Source organism: Delphinus delphis, chromosome 14 (assembly GCF_949987515.2).
Source record: "Delphinus delphis chromosome 14, mDelDel1.2, whole genome shotgun sequence".
In the NCBI taxonomy this organism is placed as follows: domain Eukaryota; kingdom Metazoa; phylum Chordata; class Mammalia; order Artiodactyla; family Delphinidae; genus Delphinus; species Delphinus delphis.
Window position 1 is genome coordinate 22735135 of NC_082696.1, and position 23833 is coordinate 22758967.

Here is a 23833-nt window from a genome sequence, read left to right on the forward strand (position 1 = left end):
AACGTAATTCATTTTAGGTCAAATGAATCTAGCAAGTTTATCGAATGTGTGGTTGTTGGTCAAAACTTTACCTCTAATATCATTTCCTCCTGGGATGTGTGTGTGTGTGTGTGTGTGTGTGTGTGTGTGTGTGTGTGTGTGTGTGTGAGAGAGAGAGAGAGAGAGAGAGAGAGAGAGAGACATAGATGTGTTTTAGTTTTCTTTCAGTCTGTGATCAAATAGAAAGTTCTTTTAAGGGGGATAAACATTAGGAGACTAAAAAACAAACCTTAAAACATCAGCATTACTGAGTCTGTACATTTGTTTAGACAAGTTTTGCATTTGTTTAGACAGCCTCCTTAGTCAGGCTGTGGTTGTGAACTGCCTTTGTTGTAACTTTATACCTGAGCATCTTAAGATGTTTGATATTTTGGCCTTTACATTTTCATGATCATATGAAAATTATTATGAGAATTGGGATTAGGTTTTCTCATCCTTAAATATTTCATTTGTAGTTTTGTTATTGGACTAGTCATTTATTTCTATACTATAAATTCTGTTTTAGTGGAGTTCAAATCCTGTTTCATGCATATGTACACCTTTAAATTCTTATCATTTTTAAAGCAGTGAATTCTTTGATAATTTAACAAGTGCCAAGCTAATTAAGTCTTAGACTCTTCTAGGTACATAAAAACTTAATTTAATTTAGTATATTTACTATCATGTCTAACCTCTTATCAAATTGATATTTTAAAATGTATTGAAAGCTAACCAAATATAAAAGCTAATTCCTATGGTATACATGATAATAAGGTGATGAAATGAATGCAGGTTTAGTGTCAGAAGGCTTGGGTTTAAGAATCAGTTCTACTTCTATACCTATGTGAATTTGATGACTTCATTAAATTTTCAAGAGATTTTTTTGTTTGTTTTAAGAACCTCAGTTTTCTCACCTGCAAAATAATTGGTAAGAACAATGCCCTATTGCTTCACAGACTTTTGTTATAATTACCATAAGTAAGGTATGTGAAAAAATTTAACTGCATATTAACCTTACATGTTTTAATTATTCAAGTTATATAGACAGAATTACTAGGTAGATACGTAGATGGTTAAACAGATATGATGGATAACACAAAGTGAAGTTTTACTTAGTGGCCCTTCCTGAAAAAGGGTGAAGACAACAGGAGATACTCTTATTCGTAATAGAATGGAGTTTCATTCTACTAGCGATAATAACTTAATAAGCAAGACATCAAAATTTATAAGTGATTTGAAGAAAATAAAGAAGGGTAAATTGAAAGTGAAGGAATAGGGTAGGAATAGGAATAGATAGAAAGTCAACAAAGCAACAGCAGCCTTAAATAAAAGATTAGATCAGATGGATTTGATACACTGATACAGAACATTCCATCCAAATGCAGCAGAGTACACATTCTTCTCAGGGGCACATGGAACATTCTCAAGGATAGGCCATGTGTTGGGACACAAAACAAGTCTCAAATATCACACCCTTTGCAAGAGCTCTCCTGCTACTCAATCTAAAGTAGCTTCCAGTCACTTCCAATAAAGTGACTGAGGTTAAAAAGACAACAGTAACTAGTGTTGCAGATGATTTGGAGCAACTGGAATACATACATTGCTGGTGGGAATGCAAAATCATGCATTCTCCTTAGAAAACACTATAGCATTTTCTCATAAAATTAAACATCCAGTTACAGTATGACAAAGAAACTTCACTCCTAGATACTTATTAAAGTGAAATGGCAATAAATATATGTACATAAATGTTCATAGCTGCATTATTTGAAATTGTCAAAATCTGGAGGCAAACCAAATGTGCATTCACCTGTGAATGGGTAAACATATTGTGATTATCCATACCATAGAAAACTATTCAGGCATAACACAACATGAATCAATCTCCTAAGCTTCATGCTAAATTAAAAGAGTCAAGCCAAACACATGCATGATTCCACTTATAAGAAATTCTAGAAAAGGCATAATTTTGTGAAAGAAAACAGATCAGTTGTTGCCTGGGGCTGTGGTTGCGGGGAGAGAATTGAATGCAAAGGGACACCAGAAAATGTTTTAGGGTAAGGGAACTGTTCTATATTTTGATCTTTGTGATAGTTTCATTATTACATACAATTACCAAAATTTCTCAACCTGTATATTTGAAGTTGGTAAAATTTGCTGTATATAAATAATACACTAATAAACAAAAAAGAAAAAAAATCCCTTTAAAAATGTCACCTCCCCACAGAGGCCTCTGCCAACCACTCTATTGAAATATTCCCCTTTATACCTCAGAAAGTTAAATGCTGTGGATGTCCATCTTTGAAGTTAATCCCTGCTCTGCTATAGAGGCTTATGGTCCATATCCCTGATCATTTCTCTGTATTTTTGTTTTACAGTGATAGAAAAATGCAAATGAAAAATAAACAGACAAATCTAGATATTCTAAAGTTGTGGGGGTTTATGGAGCAGCCAATATAGAAATTCTCATTTTAAAGAATAATTCTTTAATAGAGCAAATGATGTTTTCTCAGCTCAGTATTTTTTGGTTATAAATGAGGCTTGGTGTTTTCTTTGCTTATTCGGAGAACAGAAGTACATTCTGAAGTTTTTCTTTTTTTTTTTTTAATCTAGGAAGGCTTATCAGAACATCTAGCTAACATGCATCTGGAAAGCAGAATATATTTTTAAAATATTTTTCTTCATAGGAAAATTATATTTCATCTTCTTATAAAGCAATAGATGCTGGCTTATCTGTTACTATGATACATACCTGAAGGCAAAGATAGCCTGGCTGTATAACATAACATTATCTATTCACCTACAACTACAATGTAAAACTACAAAAAACAAGCAAAATTCCAATTTAAGAGGATGTATCTGAATTGACTTCTGTTTAAGATTAGAAGTTGCAAATGATAATTGCTCTCTAACAATGAGAATAATTGAGGTAAGTTATAAATCTTTGCCTTTTAAAACCTATCAGAGAGCTGAGGACAAGTGCAGTAGATAAGTAAATATATGTGTATATGTGAGCGTGTATGTGTGTGTACGTGTGACACAGATGAAAATAAGACCATGGAACAAGTAGGCTAGGCAAAGTGAGCATAAAAAATATGATGAAGGTATGTTAATATCACATAAAGTAAAATTTAAATCAGAGTATTATCAAAGATAAATGCAAATATTTCATAGTGATATATTAAAATGTTAGACAATTTATTAAGAAAACATAACAATTCACATGATGTCATCACCTTTTTACAGATATTCAAAACATGTGAGTTAAACATTGGCAAAAAAAAAGGAAATCCAGGATCATATCTGGATATTTTATTATCTGATATTTTATAAAACAAGTAGACACAAACTCAGTAATAATGTAGAACACTTGAACAACGCTATCCACCAGCTTAGTCTAATAACATGTATAAAGTGCTATCCCCAAATGGAGAATACATCTTCTTTCTAATTACTCTTGGAAATATTTACCAAAATCATCAAAAGACTTGGCTATGACAAAAGGCTTAATCTATGTCAAAGAACTGAAAACATAAAACATACGTTCTGTAGTGATGATGGTATTACATTAGAAGTCATTTACAATGAAGTATTGATAAAGTCCATAAATATGTGAAAATTTAAAGACACGTTTGTAACAAACCATGACAAAAAACTATGAGGGGATTCAGAAAATATTTTAAACTGAATGATAAGGGAAACAGAACATTTTTTTTTTTTTTGGTGGTTGAAGTTAAGCAGTGATTAATGGAAATGTATAATATTAATAACAAACTTCTCATACAAATGCCTTATATTAAAAAATAAATAATTAATTACCAAAGCTTCCAAAATAAGAAGCTAGGAACATAAAAGCAAATTAAACCTAAAGAGAGGCCATCATAAAAATAGGGGTGAAAATCAGAGACATAAAAATGAAGAAAGAAATTTTAAAAATCAAGATAAACACTGATATTTTTGAGGTTAGTAAAATTAATAAGCCCTTGGTAAGACAGTTGATGATGGCAAGAGTAAAAAACACAAATATCACTATCAAAAGATCCTGTAGACATTGAAAAGAAGATAAAGGAATATTATAAGCATTAGGCCTATTTCTGATACATCCACAACATACTATAAATCTCAAATACAGTTTGTTGGGTGAAAGAAACCAGACACAAAATATACTTGCCATGTGATTGCATTTATATGAATGCTAAGAGTCGGGAAAGCTAATCTATGGTGATACTAATCAGAAGTGGTCACCTTTGAGAGAAGAATTTACTGGAAATAGGCACAAAATAATTTTCTGAGATGATGGCAATGTGCTTTATCATCTTTTGGGTGGAAGATGTATATGTTTAATCAAGTATTAAAACTCAGTTTCCAGAACCCTAAGATCTTCACATTTTATTTTACATAAGTTATACCTTAAATAAAAGAAAGATGTTTTTGATCAATTTCACTTCACTTTCTATCATTATATGCCATGATTTATTAGTCTTGTATTATTAATTTTCTTATGCTTTATTTTTCCATTAATATTTTTCAGTGTGTTTTTCAGAGTGTGTGTGTGTGTCTGTGTGTGTCTTCAATAGAGTTAACGTTGAGGTAAGAATATTTCTAATAGAAGAGATCCAAAATTGTGGTTGATTCTTGCTATATTCTGAATGTTTGTGTCCTCCCAAAATTCATATGTTGAAATCCTGACCTTCAAAGATGATGGTATTAGGAGGTTGGACCTTTAGGGAGTGTTTGAATCAGGAGGGTAGAACCCTCATGAATGAGGTTAGTGCCTTGTAAAAGAGACTCCAGAGAGATCACTGGCTCCTTCTGCGATGTAAAGACACAGTGAGAAGTCAGCAGTCTGCAATGTGGAAGAGGGCCTTCACCAGAACCCTACCATGCTGGCACCCTGATCTCAGACCTGCCACTCTGAGCTCAGACTTCCAGCTCCCAGACAGTGAGAAATATATTTCTGTTGTTTGTAAGCCACCCAGTCTGTGGTATTTCATTACAGCAGCCCAAATGGACTAAGGAAACTCCCTTTGCTTTACTCAATTTGCCTTGACATGGTATTTATTAGACAGCTGATACGAATTTCCTAGATAAAATTGATGTATGTTAAGAAAAGAATTTCTATAAGGTATCTAGATATAAGAACTCATGCCTGCTTGAGTTTTTTTGTTTTTTCTCTTTATTTCTTAAAATTACCTTCACTGCTACAATAATATTAGGTGGTTTCTATTAAATAAATTAGATTTAATTAATTGCATATGCATACAGATATCTACGTCTCCAATTGGTTCGTGGCTCTTATTCAATAAGTACAGAGAAAAAGGAGAAGAAGCATATCCAAGCTCTGCTTTTAACAGTTGCAAAGGTCCTGTTTTCCTATATGAATGATAATGATCCCGCTGAACTGACTATTGTTCTCATTCTCCTCACAGCTGGCAGATGATATAGTAGAGACAGTCCTAATTACCTGATGGTCTATGAATAAACAAGGGAAAGATCAGTAGTTTGGTGATTTAATCACTGAATAAAATTAGCGTGGGACTCATTAATTTCCTTTTATATACAAACCACCATAAAAAGGCTCTTTCAACTGATTTCAGTATTATTGCAACTAATTAGAAATTTTAAGTAATATTATCTCATACAGTTTTCCTCCAATAACAATACTGTTGAACACTTTCTCTGCTGGAAATGTTATTGAGAAGCTGTTTAAATTACTGAGGCACTAAAAAATCAACCTAATTGAAGTATAAGGTACCACTTTTAAGTGTACATTCTTCTGATGAGTTTTGCGAAATTTATACACCCATGTAAGAACCACACAATCAAGAAATAGAATATTTCTATTACCTGTGTGCCCATCTCAATCAATCGAACCCTCCCCACCCCTACGCCCAGCCCAGGAAACCACTGATTTTGTGCTTTTTATTCCTATAGATTCTGTCCCTATAGATTATTTTCATGTTTTTTAATCCTATTTTCTCTCACCTAGTTAGACCCTTTTCCAATGAAAGAGAAATAAACCAATTATATCTGAGATCCAAATAAATTAAACTACTTTTTTCTTTTTATTAGAAATTACTGAATACTTACATTTTTCTGCTGTTCACTTAGCAGTGTCATGTGGTCCTGTTATAACATTGTGAATGAATTAATAATTATTACTAATAATTCATTTATAAATTGGTTTCACTATATAGCCCACGCAAGAGTCATTTGAAAATTACGTATTGAGTGTGTGCCATGTTTTAGGCACTCTGCCAGATGCTGATATACAAAGTTAGGAAAGACATACCAGCTAAAGGACGTAAAGCACAGCTGACAATTATAATTTTGGGTGATGAATGAGTACGGGGCCTTTGGAAGTGCATGTAGGAATAGACAGTACAGTCTCCCACCCTTTTTTTTCTTGGACTCATAGAAAAAAGTTTGAAGGAAGTGACATCTCACCTGAGACCTGAAGAAAGTACAAGAATTTGCAGGTGAAGATGCTGGGAAAATAAGCTCAGTTATAATAAAGAGCTTGAGCAACAGTCAAGAGCCAGCATTCAGCTGAAGCCCATAGGTAAGGTAACGAGCAAAGTTCTTGAAGTTTGCCTTATAGGATTTGTATCAAAGACGATAGGAAGCCACAGGAAGCATTTAAGGGGTGATGGCATCATCATATTTTGGCAAGGTTATTCTGGCTTATGAGGAACATTGACGATCGTGTGCAAAATTTCAGAGTTGATGCTATAGGTTTGGAGAGAAGCAGATATATTTAAATATATTCAAGAGAGAAAATCAGTAGTAATTGGGGATTGATTAAATATGTGTGTGGAAAGAGAAAGCAGTGTTTCTGAATTTGATGAGTGAAAGATTAAATCATTTATTGAGATATAGGAAGCCTAAAAATATGTCCACTTTGAGATGCCTATGAAATATTTCTAATGAATGAAAAGAACATTTATATATTCTTTACCTAAATCCACCAGTTGTTAACAATTTGTCATTTTCCTTCTCTCTTTCCACACACACACACACACACACACACACACACACACACAGTCACACATACTCATGCACAAACCCTCATGTTTATAGCAAGTTATAAATATCATGGCGCTAAATACTTCAGCATACATCCTCTAAAAACATATTTTACTACAGAACCATAACTATCACATTATTCAAGAAATGTAACATTGGTACTTCACTGTTATCTAATATGCTATAGTCCATATTGAAATTACCCAGTTGTTCCAAATATGTCTTTTATACATAGTCATTAAATTGCTCCCCTATACTCACACACACACACACACACACACTTCTTATCTAAGTATAGCAAATATGTATAGTAAAATGTTTACCTGTATGTAGTAACACTTATACTTTTCAAATTCTTATGAGTCCAAGGTTTTCTTCAGAAAACAGATTTACTTCACTTTTAGAGGATAAGGATGAGGGTAACAGTATAATCTGATGATGATAAAAATAGAATGAAAGGGACCCTAAGTATCCTCACAAAATGTTAAAAAAGTATAGTAGTATACAGTGTTTCACAATTTTTACTTAGATGATTTTTCCACATATTAGCAACCCAACATATCTTCATATCTGACATTTGGCATGGCTATAACTCTTTTCATGAATTTCTGCCTCCAGCAAAATTCTTACATCTTTAAGAAGAGTTATGATTCACAAACTAGAGTTTTTCAATCTAATTTTGTTTTTGTTTTGTTTAAGCATCAAAGCTGTGTAGTATTTCATGAGATTATCATACACACACTCACACATGCACACACATTAGGATTTAGGAGTTGGAAGGAAATTCCCTGAATCAAAACACAAAATTTGAAAAAAAAATTATATGAAAATTGCAGTTTTTGAATGATTATCATGCTTACTATTTTGCTTATCAATTGCTTATATGAATAAATGTACATTAGCAGTAAATTGAATGTAACTTTCAATAAACTTACTCAAATTGAAAGTTTCCTGTGGGGTAGGTTGGGATGTGATTATTCCTAAGAACTTTGGGTTTTCTAAATTAGATTTAAGGAGCCACAAACTGAAAAGGACACTGGCGTAGAAAGAGATCTGTTCTTATACCAGAACTTGACTGGGTTGTTCATGTTTCAGGGATTTCTTCACTTATTAAATTAGGATGTTGGAGTAAATACGTTTATAAGGCTCCTTCCTATAATAATTGTATTGTAGAATTTTATAAAAACTTGAAGGCAAGATACACTTTGTGTTGCTGTGCCTTAATTTGTTTCTTCCTTATGGGTTCAAGAAAGTCAAGTGAGTTCTTGGAGTTATGATGTTGCAAAGCTGGAAAAGTCTTTGTGGTGCTCAAGTCTATTTCCTGACAGATTTGAGCATATGTTTTCATATTCCATTTTGCAAAAGCTTTGAAATCTCTCACTGTGGCAATTCCACTGCCTCTGACCTTGCTTATGTAGCTTTTTCTCATAAAAGTAATTGCCAAAGTGAGAAATAAATGGAAATGGCTTCCAGTAACATGGATGACTGACCTGATCAAAAATTTCTTGCATGAAATATACTGAAATGCTGGGTAAAATAGAATCACCATTTAAAAATCAGAGTTGAGCTCAAGAGAAAAGAAGGAAACATGCTGGATTGAAGAGTGAACTCAAAGTAGGAATGGAAAACTCATGATTTATCAATAACTAGGAAATGATGGATAATGGAATAAAATTGGAATTAACCTACTAGCAAGGGACTTTATTTTGTTTTATTTTATTTATTATTTTGGCTGCTCTGGGTCTTTGTTGCTGTGCACGGACGTTCTCTAGTTGCAGCAAGCGGGGCTACTCTTCGTTGTGGTGCGTGGGCTTCTCTTTGCGGTGGCTTCTCTTGTTGTGGAGCATGGGCTCTAGGTGCACGGGCTTCAGTAGTTGTGGCTCGCAGGCTCTAGAGCGCAGACTCAGTAGTTCTGGCACATGGGTTTAGTTGCCCCGCGGCCTGTGGGATTTTCCTGCACCAGGGATCGAACCTGTGTCCCCCGCACTGGCAGGCGGATTCTTAACCACTGGACCACCAGGGAAGTCCCGGGACTATATTTTAAATAAGGAAATATGTATGCAGTTTTATCCCTTTTGAGATGGAACTAAAACCCCTACATAAAGGAATATCCCTCAGTAAAAGTAAATGACTAAGAAAACTTCACTCAACACACTGAAGGAGTTCAGAAGTAGATAGTTTTCCCAAGACTGAGAAGAGAGGTTTGGAAATCAGGCATAGGGATAAGGATCCAATAAGATAATTAAACTTTAACCTAAAGCCACATGAAGTGGGGGGTAAGAATACAAATGTCCAGATTTATATTTTGTCATCCAGGATGTGCAGTAATCCATAACTATAGGTTAATATTAAAATAAAAACAGTATCAGTGTAAGCTCTGGACACCTGTAGATGTAAACTTAAACTGCTTGGTAGAAGCCTGTCCACAAATCAGGTTGCATACAAGTTAGCAAAACAATCCCAAACTAAGCATTGGCTAAAGAAGAGCTCACATTTAAAACTTTGAAATTTAGAATTTGAAAAAGAATAGATACATGTATATGTATAACTGAATCACTTTGCCGTACACCTGAAACTAACACAACATTGTTAATCAACTGCACTCCAATATAAAATAAAAAGTTAAAAAAAATAAATAAAACTTTGCAATCAAAGAGTTATAAGTGTGTATGAAATAATTAAAGGAATGAAAATGGCACAGAATTACAATGGAAGTTATAGTATAATAAAAACAAAGCTATTATAGTGAAATGAATAGAAATTATAGGAACAAAAAGCAAAATTAATAAGAACTACATAAATCTTCTAGAAAAAATATCTACATCTATATAGCTGTATCTCTATTTACATCCATATTTCCATATCTATAGCATCGATATAAAATAATGAGTGGACAGGTGAACAGTCAAAGCATAACATTAAACACAGCTAAAAAGAAACAGTTTAAAATTTAATGTGAATCTGAGGAAAGTATGTAAAATAGATAAAGGGAAGGAAAATGTGAAACAGCAGTTAATGACCAAATTATCTCTAATAGGAATGCAGAAGATAAGATTAGAGGTAATGATATTCACAAAGATAAGAGAGGCAAATTTTTCAGAATTAAAAAGGCAATAGAAATATTTAGACTTAAGAAGCGTAATGAATGTTTATTAAGATTATTAAACATAATTTCACTCCTACAAATACTGGAGTGAATACCAAAAATAAATAAATTTCAAAATCAACTGGAGAGAAAAGGAAGATTATCTACAAAGGAACAAATTCTTAACAGCAGACTTCTTACTCAGAGAAATATGTAAGACAGGAGACATAATACGTGTTGAATGCTGAAGGAAAAGTCATTATCAACCTAGAATATGTTGGTCATTATTGGTCAAGATGAGAATAAAATAAAGACGGTGTAATGCATAGAAAAAAATCACTACTTAGAGGTCTTTATTGGAGAACTAGTTTTAGGTATATTTATTAAAAAGAAAACTGAACACAGAAAAAAGGAATGGATGATACAAATACTTACTATTTAGTTTTATCAACAAATATCTTGATAAAACTAAAAAGTAAGTAATAATGTGGTATTTTAAAACATTAGAATTAAAATGTTATATTGCAATAATATGGAAAATGGATGTAATCCGAACTAAAACTTTAAATTCCTTGTAATTTTCTGGAGTAGACGAGAGGAACATCTGTAGATGGGCAACAGTTACTTAAGAAACATGCTCTGATTCTCAGATACAATAGCAAAAAAGCTGTAGTAATATTGTTTAAAAGTATTCATACTTAATATATGACATTTTGTTTAAAAAAACAGAATGAATGTACTATTTCCAATCTATTAATTGGGAAAAATTAAAAAAAAAGTGTATGTGGAGTGTATTTTTCTCTCTTAAAAGAGAGGAAAAGAAACAAAGAGGTAAGTAAGGTAAATAGAAAATGAACAAGATGGTGGACATTAATTCAAACATATTAGCAATCAATATATTTATACAGTTTAAAGTCATATGTTAAAAAATATTTTTAAATTATTTATAGATTTGAGAAAGAGAGAGAAAGGGGAGACCTAAAACATGTCACAGACAAGCTGAAAGCAAAAGCAGGTAACAGATATTCTGAGATAATAATAATAACAGCAACCATAACAGCAACAACAACCAAATAAAGCTGTCGTAGTAATATTAGTAGCAGATGAACTGATTGTAATTGGTATTAGGATCGTTAGTTGATTCTAAAATAAATAATATATGAGAAATATAAAATGATCCTTGATCTTTATGCACCTAATAAAAGAGACTCAAAATATTTCAAATAAAAGCTTATCCAATACAAAGGATAATACAGAAACCCTTTGGGAGATTATAACAGAGTAACTCAGAATGTGATACAATAGGTTGCAGACCTTAGTGCGGATATAAAAATTTTTGAGTAACAAGAAAATAGCTTGTTCTAATTGGATGGAGCCTGCAACATATATTTCAAGTACACATTATTTTGAAGCACATCCTTGAAAATCCTTTTCAAGGATTATTTTAAAAAATTGATCACTTATCCATATGAACCAGCAATCCTCTCCTGGGTATATATCTGGAAATAATGAAAATACTAATTCAAAATATACAGGCACCCCATTGTTCATAGCAGCACTATTTACAATAGCCAGGATAAGGAAGCAACAGAAGTATCCATCAACAGATGAATGGATAAGATGTGGTACATATATACAATAGAAGATTACTCAACCACACAAAAGAATGAAATTCTGCCTTTTATAGCAACGTGGATGGACCTAGAGGATAGTATGCTTAGTGGGAGAAGTCAGACAGAGAAAGACAAATACTGTATGATATCACTTATATGTAGTATCTAAAAAGTAATACAAATATATATATATGTCTGTGTGTGTGTGTGTGGCAAAACAGAAACAGACTCACAGATATAGAAAACAAACTAGTGGCTAGAGGAGAGAGGGTCAAATTAAGACTATGGAATTAGGAGATACAAACTATTATGTATGAAATAGATTAGCAACAAGGATATATTGTATAACACAGGGAATTATAGCCTTTATATTGTAATAGCTTTTAATGGAGTATAATCTGTAAAAATATTGAATCACTATGCTGTATACCTGAAACTAATGTTGTAAATCAACTATACTTGAATAAAAAGTGAAAATGATCATTTATTAGGTTAAAATGATCCTAAAAATGTTGATCTTATATTGCAGAAAACTAGCATAGTACTTACACTTTTGGAAGTAGTAATAATAATAATAACTACACTTAAAATTCATGGAGGTCAAAATAAGTGAACTAGATTTATCGGTATCTGTAAATCGCGATAACAAATTGGTAAATGATGCATAAAATAATGTCTTTTATGTATCTTTAAAACTATACAAAAATCACATACATTTATGCAGTAAATGGATAGGAGAGATATATGTTAATCTTTAGTGCTTACCTCTGTGTAAGATAGTCCTGCGTGGCTTATGAGTGTCTATAACATTGCTAAAGTAAAAAAGAAAAGCTTAAACACATCTGTCAAGTTGTTAACATTTGCTAAGTCTACGTAATAGACTATGGGTATGTGCTACATTATTATAATTTTGGAAAATTTTATATTACAAGTTTCATTAAATATGTGAATTCAAAAGAGTATTCACAAAAAAGTATTATAATCATCATCTCCGTTTTATGGTTAAAGAGACAGAACAGTGCAGAATAGTTAAGTAATTTTATGTATGGTCACATAGGGAGCAAATAACATCACTGTTAAGTAACACAGCTAGGATTCACATACAAAATGATGGGTTTTAAATTTCAAGCTATTTTCACTATACCTAATATTCACTAATCCTGTTACAATATTTTAATTTTCTTTAATTAATAAGGAATATTTTAGTATTTAAGGGTATAGCGATGCTATCTCATAATAAGGATAACTTTTAAATGATTCATTATAGGTCAGGAACTGTACTCCACACTTTATTGCTTTTTCTCCTTTAATTCTTTCATTTAATCTTCACAACAACCCTATAAAATAGGCGCTATTGTTATCATCTCTTACTTTATAAGTGAAGAAACTTATTACCTGATCTCTTACATATTGGGATTAAATCCTTATAGGAATTAACTTTTTATATCTAAGCTTCTCACTATGCTGCGGCCATTGCTTTATTAACCATAATCATTCATTACTAAAGAGATAAAGCATAACTGATTTAACAAAATATAACTGTAAATTTCATAGTTAATTTTAGTGGAATTTTAAAGAAATACAGAACTTTAAAAGGCAAAGAATTTTTTCGAATTTGAGAATATAATGTTTTCTTTTTCAAGAACAAGAAAAAATTGGATAATAATTTTATAGATATTTTATGCATGTTTAGAAGGAAATCTGAGAAAAATATTTCACATTATTGTACTCATCATCTTATTTTCATCTTATAATTATTTTTCCTGTATGGTTTATAAATTCTGTAAGTTAAATGATATAAATACTTCTATGAACTAAAAGTTCAAATTAAAACTGAATGGAAATTGTGGACAGTAACAAGGTTTCTCTCTCTTTGTATGTGTATATTTTTATACCAATTCAGATAATACATAAATAAATGGATCAATAGATAGATATGTAAATACATAGAGAAATCGCTCCCTGATAGAATAGTAATTTTAAATATACAGTAAAGAATGGAATTAGAAAATCAACACTTTGCAACTATCATATTAATTAATTTAGCCAAAACAGACAAATAAAAAACTGATGCTAAGATCAGTTTATGAAAGTTTGATGAGGAACAATATTTTACAGGGTTTCAAAGTTTCCTCGCACAAAATATTTGTTGACAACAAATGGAAAAATAATATATTTCTTTATAGTGGATAAACCTAGTAGATCTTAACAAAGTTATCTTATGCTATGAATAATTGCATATTACTTTGTGTGAGTTGTACATCAATTAGGTTGATTAAAAAATCAGTAAAATGTCTAAAGCATCAGGAGGGGATCTGGGGGAGGAATGGGAATATTTCCATATCTTGAATGTAAGCGTGTTTACTTGGTGTATCTCTGTCAAAATTCATCTAACGACACTTAAAATGAGTGCATTTTATTTAACATAAATTGTACCTCAGTAAAGTTGGTTATAAACATTCTACCTAAGTTTACTACCCATTAGATTTACCTTCATATTTTAGTGAAGGTTCTCTCACTATTTTTGCTATATCAGGATTTCTGTCTGTCTTTAACTCTATTATCTTTACCTCTTTCTTCATCTCTGTCTTGATTTCGATTTCTATATCTACTTCTTACTCTATATCTAATTGCAAATATGCGGCTATACCATTTCTCTCATTTCAGTTTTTCATGACACAGTATTTCAAAAACATTTGAAAAAATATTTCAAAACATTTGTCAACTATATATTGACATGACAGCTATATATATCCTGAAATTGCTATTTAAATATTGTTAATTATTAAAAATATCCTTCATTATTTGTTATTAATATTGTTTTTTGAATTATGTTATTTAAATAATAGCAATTAATATTTTAATTGATTTATTTTTTTACATATTGCTAATAATTTTCTTTAATATGTTTATTTAAGATGTTAAGGTGTTTGGACTATTCAGTTTTGTGATAATGCCCTAGTACACTCAAAAAAGTACTGTGACCGAGTGGTAGAATACCAGGTACTCATTTTTTGACACCAGTAGATGCTCTAATTTTATTTTTAAAACATTCATTTATTAAGGACAAGAGGTTTAAAATATGTCAGTAATTTTAATTTGTATCTTACTTAAACTTATGAGGTTGAATATGTTTTTATATTTTTCATTGAAATTTCTTTTACAAATTTCTTTTTTCATTGGTTTATATTGTACATTTTTAAATTAAGACATTTACTTCCTTTTTCTTGATTTTTAAAAGCTCCTCACATATTAAATAATCTGATATTTTTGACATGTATTCTACAAATATTTTAATATCCCATGTATTTCTTTCACCTAGTCTTTTTTTTTTAATAGAGAATGTTTTACATTTGACTCTTTATTTCACATGCTATTTCTGTTGATACATGAGGGTATACAGCATTAATTTCCAATTAACCACTCGTCTCAAAATTGTTTACTTATAAGCCATTCATACTAATTTAATTCTAGCCAAGGGTATTCAAAACAAATTCCTGGTTCTAGCTTTTACTAACTGTAAGATGATACTGTTGTGACGATTAAATCAGTCAATGCATGGCTATATCCCAAACTCATTCATTTCTTTTCTCTCCTTCACAGCACTTACCACTCCCTGAATTTATTTTTCAAGCCTTCATCATCTGCTTCTTTCTAGTTATCTGTTGCTTTACCATAAAGCACCCCCAAATTAGTAGCTTAAACCACAGTTTATTACCATCACTCACATTTCTGTGGTTGATTGGGCTCAAAGGTGTGGTGCTTGCCTGGGAGACTCCACTGGGGTGTGTGTCAAAGATGGCTCACTCATGGGCTGGAGAAGCTGGCTGTCAGCTGAGAGCTCAGCCACATTCTTTTCATTGTTCATGCCACCATTTCTTTCCATTGATCATACAAGTCATGGGGACAAAATTCAAAGGAAGTGGAATTATTTTCAGTCTCAATAACAAGAGTAGCAAAAGATGTGTGACCATATTTAATTTGCCAGTCTTCCCCATCTCCTTGATGGTGGAGCATCTATGTTTTTTAACTGCTAATTCTCAACCACTAGAACAGTCCTTCAGATTCTCTAAGGTATGTCTTATTATTGTTCCTGTTATATTCCATTTATCTACTCATTTTTGCCCCACACCACACATTTAAATCAACTCAATCCCACTTCTGGGTATATATACAGAAAATTGAAATCAAGATCTTAAAAAGATATCTACAGTGTTCTCAATAGCCAAGATATGGGAACAACTGAAAAATCCATTGACAAACAAGTGGATAAAAATGTGGTATATACACATAACTGAATACTATTCAGCCTTAAAAAAGAAAGAAATCCTACCATTTGTGATAACAAGGGTGGACCTGGAAGACATTATGCTAAGTAAAATAAGTCAGTGACAGACAGACACATACTGTATGATTTCCTGTATATGAGATATCTAAAATAGTCAAACTTACAGAAGCAGAACGTAGATTAGTGGTTTCCAGAGGATTGGGAGAGAGGGAAGTGGGAAGTTGTTCAGTTTATAACTATAAAGTTATACAAGATAAATAGATTCTAGATATCTGCTGTACAACTTAGTACCTATAGTTAACAATATGATATTGTACAGTCAAAATTTTGTTAAGAGGGTAGTTCTCAAAAACAGAAAAAATGGAAAAGGACACAAGGAAAACTTTTAAGTGATGGACATATTTATCACTTTGATCATGGAGATGGTGGTATTGGTGTATGCCATCTGTCCAAGCTCATCAAATTGTGTACATTAAATATGTGCAGTTTTTATATATCAATTATACCTCAATAAAGTTATAAAAAATACTCTAGTTTTATAATACATTTTAGTACCTGACAGGGCTGTGTATATATGTTTTATTGACCTACATGAACATAATACTAAAGAAAGGCTCTTTACTTCCAAGCTGTATCTTATTTTGAGAATACTTTGTTGGTTGGAGGTACTAGAGATGAGAAAAAGTTGTATTTTTCAATCTGGCAAGTTCTGGGTTGTATATGCCATCAAAATTCTGCTTGCTAACTTATTTTTGTGCCCATCTTTTACTTATAGTTTTTATTTTTTGCAGCTAAAACAGCAAAGGCCAGGTTGTCAACATTCTATTTTCCCTGGAGTTCTTCCTGTGCAGTTCCAAAAATTCATTAGGTACATTTTTAATCTCCTAAGTAACCTTACGTGACAGTTTTACCAAATATTTCATCACTACAAAACACATGTCTCCAATTTCTCATCCTCCTAAAACAGTTCCCTTGACATTTTCCTAGTCTCTTCTGTTTCCTCGGGGCCTGCTGCTTGTTGCAAAGGCAATGCCAGATAATTTTGGTTTTTATAATGGCAATACCACTCTTCCGGTACCAATTTCTGAATCAATCAGCTCTCACTACAGACCACAAAAACTGAGAATCATTACTTACCTCATGAGTTTGCAGGTAAGCTGGGGGGTAGGCTAATCTCAGTTGGATCTGTTTCCTGAACCAGCAAACTAGCGAAACCATGTTCTTCTCATGATGAAAACAGAGATGTTGTATACATGCTTTTCTGGCTTTTGGTCAAGTTACTGTCATCAATATCCCACTGGCCAAAGCACATCATAGGGCTAAACACAAAGCCAAGGGGCAGGGGAAATATATTCTACTTCTTTAGTGGGAGGGGCTGCATGGTAAAAAGGATGTGAATATTTAAATTAATAAAATCTAAGAGTACTTGCAACCTCCCTGCTTCGCTGATGTAGGTTTATTTCATTTCACACTTATGTCAAAGAATAGGCCTTTGGCATTCTGTCTATGGACACAGCCTCTCTGGAAAGAGCATAAAATGTACCAGGAAGTAAATGAATACAATGGTTTCAGAGTGTTATGCATTCTAAGGTATTATCAGTAAGGATTAACAAATAGGCAGCATTGACTGGTAGTTGAGCTCATGTAATAAGACACAGACTGCCTTGGTTCAAATCTCATTTTTCTCTGATTACTAAGTTGACTACTTTTTAGCTGTTATTACAGATTTCTTATACTTATTTGTTTTCATTTTCTTTAAGAAAAGTATAATTATGATAGTACCTAGTTCATGGAACCTTCATCAACATTGAGTTAATATATGTAAAAAAATATATGTAAAAGCACATAAAACAGTGCTTTGCATATACTAAGTACTAAGATTAGGAAAGGTCACTCTGAGGAGATGATATTTCAGTTGGTAGTTGAATGATAAAGCAAAATCAGCTAAGGAGATACGTGCAAGAACATTTTAGGCAGAAGATACAGCAATAGAAAGGCCCAAAGGAAAAAAAAGATCTGGACATCACTGAGGAGCAGGAAGAAAGTCAGTATATTGTTCATTCATTCACTTGAGTTTCTTCAATGAGGATAAAGATCATTACCACACTTACCATTTTAAAGTTTTTTTATTTTTTAATTCGGGCTTTTCACTTAATTCCTACAAGGCTTGTTTATTCTGTTATCTTCACTCTCTTCACAACATAGAATTTTGAAACTTCGAATTATCATATTTTCCTCAGTGAGTCACATTTTTCCTCCTTAATGAAAATGAAGACGTCATTCTCCAGATCCCCCAGACAAATGATGGTTGGAGTTTGCTTTGATTTCTCAGCACTCTTATCTCATTTATCCATTTACAGTCCAGGTTTTATGGATTTCTCTTAGGAGTTATCTAAAGTACTGTTTTGTCCTCCTGGTAGCTTCATTTACCATACTAATCCAGCTCAAAATCACTTCGTTTATGATCTGTCTCTTAGTTCATTTTAGTCAATGTCTAAACAGATATTAGAATACTAGTTACAACTGTCTTATCTTTCTATAGCAACTGTCACTCCCCAAAATGCTACCCCTACTCTTACTTAAACAGTATTTCCACTGATGAGAAGAATGTTATAATGAAGAGTCCTCAGCTTGACAACAGGATCTTCAGTGTTTTCAGTAATAATTCTTTAAGTAATTTACTTAACATTTCTAAGGCTAAATGTCTTCAGCTTTAAAATAGGAAGTGATATTTCATTCATTCATTCATTTTTCTAACCATTTAGCCATTCAAACATACATATATTCAATAAATATTTATTGTTTACTAAGTTCCAGGGACTCAACTATAAGCAAAGAATAAAAAATGAAAAAAAATCCTTCACTTACAAGGAATGTGAGTCTCACCTTTTATATTTTTGTGTTTATATTTCAAAGAAAATCAAACAGAAGACAAATGAATGCAAATATAGTAGTTCAAGAAAAGTTTATCAACATCTGAAATCTAAGTATAGTTGTGGAAAATCACGTTTCCTTAGATATCCATTTAAAACTTTATCCTTTGTCCATCTAAAAACTGTTTTTCTGATATGGTAATTTAAAATTATTCTATTTATTAGATAAAAACAATAAAAATGTACTAGTTATGGTTTCTCCAAACTTACTTCCATGGAGTAGATTTGTAGGAAACATTAAAAAAAGGGTCATATGAGGTGCTTAATTTTCCGGTTTGGCAATGACTCAGAAAATCTTTGTTTTAAACAATTAAGTCATTTTCATCCTTGCCAATGCACACTTTAATTAAATTGATATCAATGAAGGTAATACAGCCTAAAAACAACATTACAGTGGATTTAATGTTCACTACCTTCTATACTGTTTAGATTGGGATAATTAAACCTGGCATATTTCTTAAAGGAAAATAAACCACATCAATTTAAGATTACTCTTCAATGAATTTATTTGGTAGTAAAATCTTTAGCATCAAATATTTAAAACAGCTTATGAATATATTTTATTCCCTCAAATATACTAATGAATTTTTAATACTAAACAAATGTTCTATTTTATTTCTTTTTTCTGTATATGTGTGTGTCTGTTTTATTTCATCTAGCCAAGACTATGTGTTAATGTTTAAAGTTGATTTCAGCAGACTCTATTTATAACTCATAAGAAACCTTAAGATGGATATATTTTTTTTTCTGTATAGGTGAAATAGTAAATCCTGACTTCACAGACTTTAAGACTAAATGAAAGGAGGATTTAAAAGAGGATCTAATATATTTATAGGCCAAAGACTGGGAAAGTCATGTCCTCAAATGCTCTGCCTTTTTCAGTGGAAAGCTTTCTTGCTTTTAAGGATTAAGATATTCATGTGAAATCTTCATTTCCCTTTGCTAGACTCAAATTCATGCTCTCAAACTGAACTATTTTAAGTAAGAGTCTGTAAAGTATCTTGCCAAAATCTAAATGATATTTCACAATAAGATCATGAATTAATCTTGTTTGAACTACATAGAGGGCCCTTTCATAACACCATGCTTTGGGGGACAGTTTCAGCTATCATGGTCCTGCTTTACATTAGAGTGGCCCTCTGTAATTTTATTCATGATTTGTCTTTTCTCTTTTGGCCTCAATATTTTACCTTAGTTGTTTTTAATTTTAATTTTATTGGCGTATATTTGGTTTACAATATTGTGTTAGCTTCAGGTGTACAGCAAAGTGATTCAGTTATACATATACATATATTCATTCTTTTTTAGATTCTTTTCTCTTAGAGGTTACCTCAGAATATTGAGTAGAGACTCCTGTGCTATACAGTATGTCTTTGTTGGTTATCTATCTTATATATAGTAGTGTGTGTATGTTCATCTCAAGTTCCTGATTTATTTCTTCCCCCCACGTTTCCCCTTTGGTAACCGTAAGTTTGTTTTCGATATCTGTAAGACTGCTTCTGTTTTCTAAATAAGTTCATTTGTATCAGTTTTTTAAAAAATTAAATTCCACATATGAGTGATATCATATGATATTTGTCTTTCTCTGACTTACTTCATTTAGTATGATAATCTCTAGGTCCATCCATGTTGTTGCAAATGACACTATTTCATTTGTTTTTTATGGCTGAGTAATATTCCATTGTATATATGTACCACATCTTCTTTATCCATTCCCCTGTTGATGAACATTTAGCTTGATTCCATGTCTTAGCTATTGTAAATAGTGCTGCAATGAATATTGGGGTGCATGTATCTTTTCAGATTATGATTTTCTATGGATATATGCCCACAAGTGGGATTGCTGGATCATATGGTAGTTCTACTTTTAGTTTTTTTGTTTTTGTTTGCATGTTTGTTTGTTTTGGCTACAACAAGGGATTGAGCCTGGACCCTCGATAGTGAGAACACAGAGTCTTAACCATTGGATTGCCAGGGAATTCCTTACTTTCAGTTTTTTAAGAAAACTTCATACTGTTCTCCACAGTAGGTGTACCAATTTACATTCCCACCAACAGTATAGGAGGGTTCCCTTTTCTCTACACCCTCTCCAGCATTTATTGTTTGTGGACTACACTGTACCTCACTATAGTTTTGATTTGCATTTCTCTGATAATTAGTGATGTTGAGCATATTTTCCTGTGTTTTTTGGCCAACTGTATGTCTTCTTTGGAGAAATGTCTATTTAGATCTACCCATTTTTTGATTGGGTTGTTTGTTTTTTTTGATATAGAGCTGCATGAGCTGTTTGTTTATTTTAGAGATTAATTCTTTGTCAGTCACTTCACTTTTAAATATTTTCTCCCATTCTGTAGGTTGTTTTTTGTTTTGTTTATGGTTTCCTTTGCTGTGCAGAAGCTTTTAAGTTTAGGCTCCATTCATTTATGTTTGTTTTTATTTTCATTAGGAGGTGGATCGAAAAAGATATTGCTGTGATTTATGTCAAAGATTGTTCTGTCATTGTTTTCCTCTAAGAGTTTTATAGTGCCTGGCCTTACATTTAGGTCTTTGACCCATTTTGAGTTTATTTTTGTGTATGGTGTTAGAGAATGTTCTAATTTTATTCTTTTAGATGTAGCTGTCCAGTTTTCCCAGCACCACTTATTGAAGAGACTTTTCTCTATTGTGTATTCTTGCCTCCTTTATTGTAGATTAATTGACCATAGGTGTGTGGGTTTATTTCTGGGTTTTCTATCCTGTTCCATTGATCTATGTTGCTGTTTTGGTGCCAGTACCATACTGTTTTAATGACTGTAGCTTTGTGGTATAGTTTGAAGTAGGGAGCCTGATTCCTCCAGCTTCATTTTTCTTTCTCAAGATTGTTTCAGCTATTTGGGGGGTTTTGTGTATCAGTATTTTAGACCCAGCAGAGTTTAATACATGATTTGCGCTTTGATTATTTAAGTTTATATTTTATTAATTGCTTCTAAAATTGAATATTCATTTTTCCTGCATATTCTTTTCTTCTTAGTTAGGAATATAACACAGCTGTTTTACTCTCTTAAGTATAGATAGCTACTGAAGACAAGAAACTTTCTAAGGATAGTCATCCCAGGTAAATGATAAATCAAGGTCTAAATTTCTTTGTTTTGATTAGTGTTGTTCTTTAACACAGTAAATTTTATTAACTCTATTAATTTATCAAATAAATTAAAATTTAATCATTTGTCTTATTTTTGGAACTCAGTTGTTTTCTTTAAAAGGAATATATATATTGTATATTTTTCTCACTTTAGTCATACTTACCTTTCATGTTACAAGACACTTTTATATATATGGTCCATTCACTGGTGATTCCTGTACAAAAGATCACCTGTGAAAATCTGTAATTAAACTATTAATATATCTAATTTTGCATTTGGAGGAATATAAGGAAAACAAAGAATATAAAGAACACTAATAATAATAATAAAAACAACAACAACAATAAAGTAGTTTTTAGGGTTTTTTTGCATTACTTCAATTTCTGTTATTTCATTATCTGCTTAATTCTAAAGAGGCTCAAGAATTAATTATATTTTGTCTTGAGGTACATAGTCATCATGACTGATTTATTAAATTCTTGCAACAATATGAACACAAATAATACTGAAAGCTTTATACTGGTATATTTGTTTATATGGTATATTTACTTTCTTCACGTTCTCTCTTCCACCTGTTCTCTCTTGAATCTGCTCCAATCATGCTATCTTTCTCGCAGTCTACTAGCACTGCTCTTGTCAAGGTTATTCGTGGTCTCCATGCTGATAAATCCAATGGTCAGTTCTCAGTGTTCATCTTACTTGATTTATAAGCTGCACTGATATGTCGATTGCTCCTTCACTTGTCAGAACTTTTCACTGGACTTCCAGAACAAAATTCTCTTGGTCTTTGCTTATTTAGTGGCTACACCTTTAATCTCCTTTGTAGGTTTCCCCTTTTCTTCTTGATTTATTAATGGTGGAATACTCCAAAGTTGAGAATGTCTTTAAAAATCTGTTCTTTGCCATCTGTGTTCTCTCTTGGTGAACTCATACCGTCTCAGGGTTTGAAATACCATTTGTATTCTGAAAATTCCAAATATGTCTTCAGATCTCTCATCCTAAATTACAGACAGATATACAACTGCCTACTCATCTCCACTTGCATTTCAAATAGATATCTCAAAGTTAATACGTCCTAATCTTTCCCCCAAACCTTGCTTTTCCCTCTCTCTTCCCCTTTAGTGTTAATGGCAACTCCCTTTTTCCAGTTTTAAATATCAGAAACCTTGGGGCCACCCCTTTACTTCTGTCTTCTTCCTACATCCCAAATACATTTCTTCAGAAAATACTGATGGATCATCATATATATCTAGAAGCCAACTACTTATGTTACTACTGCAGTCCAAGCCATTATTATACCCTACCTGTATTTCCCCAATAGCTTCCAAATATTTGTCCACAGAAAGTCAATTCTGAACACGGTAGCCTTAGGGATCTTGTTTTATCAGGATAATGTCACCCCTCTCCTCTAAATTTTCCAAAGGCACTATTGTCTAAGATTACAAGCCAGTGTTTTTATAAAAGCCAATAAGACCTTACATGATATGAATGCTTTTGCTTCAAATTGTACTACTTTCCCTCTTTTTCACTCTCTTCTAGCCTTATTAGCTTCTTAACCCCTATGGACCACACCAACCAAGGTCCAATTTCAGAGTCACTGTGCTAACAGTTCCTGATGTCTGGAATGCTCTTCTTCAGATATCTGCAAGTCTCACTCCCTTAATTAATTCAAATTGTGAAAAAACTATTTGTCATAGTCTGTTCAGGCTGCTATAAAAATACCATATATCAAGTTGTTTATAAACCAC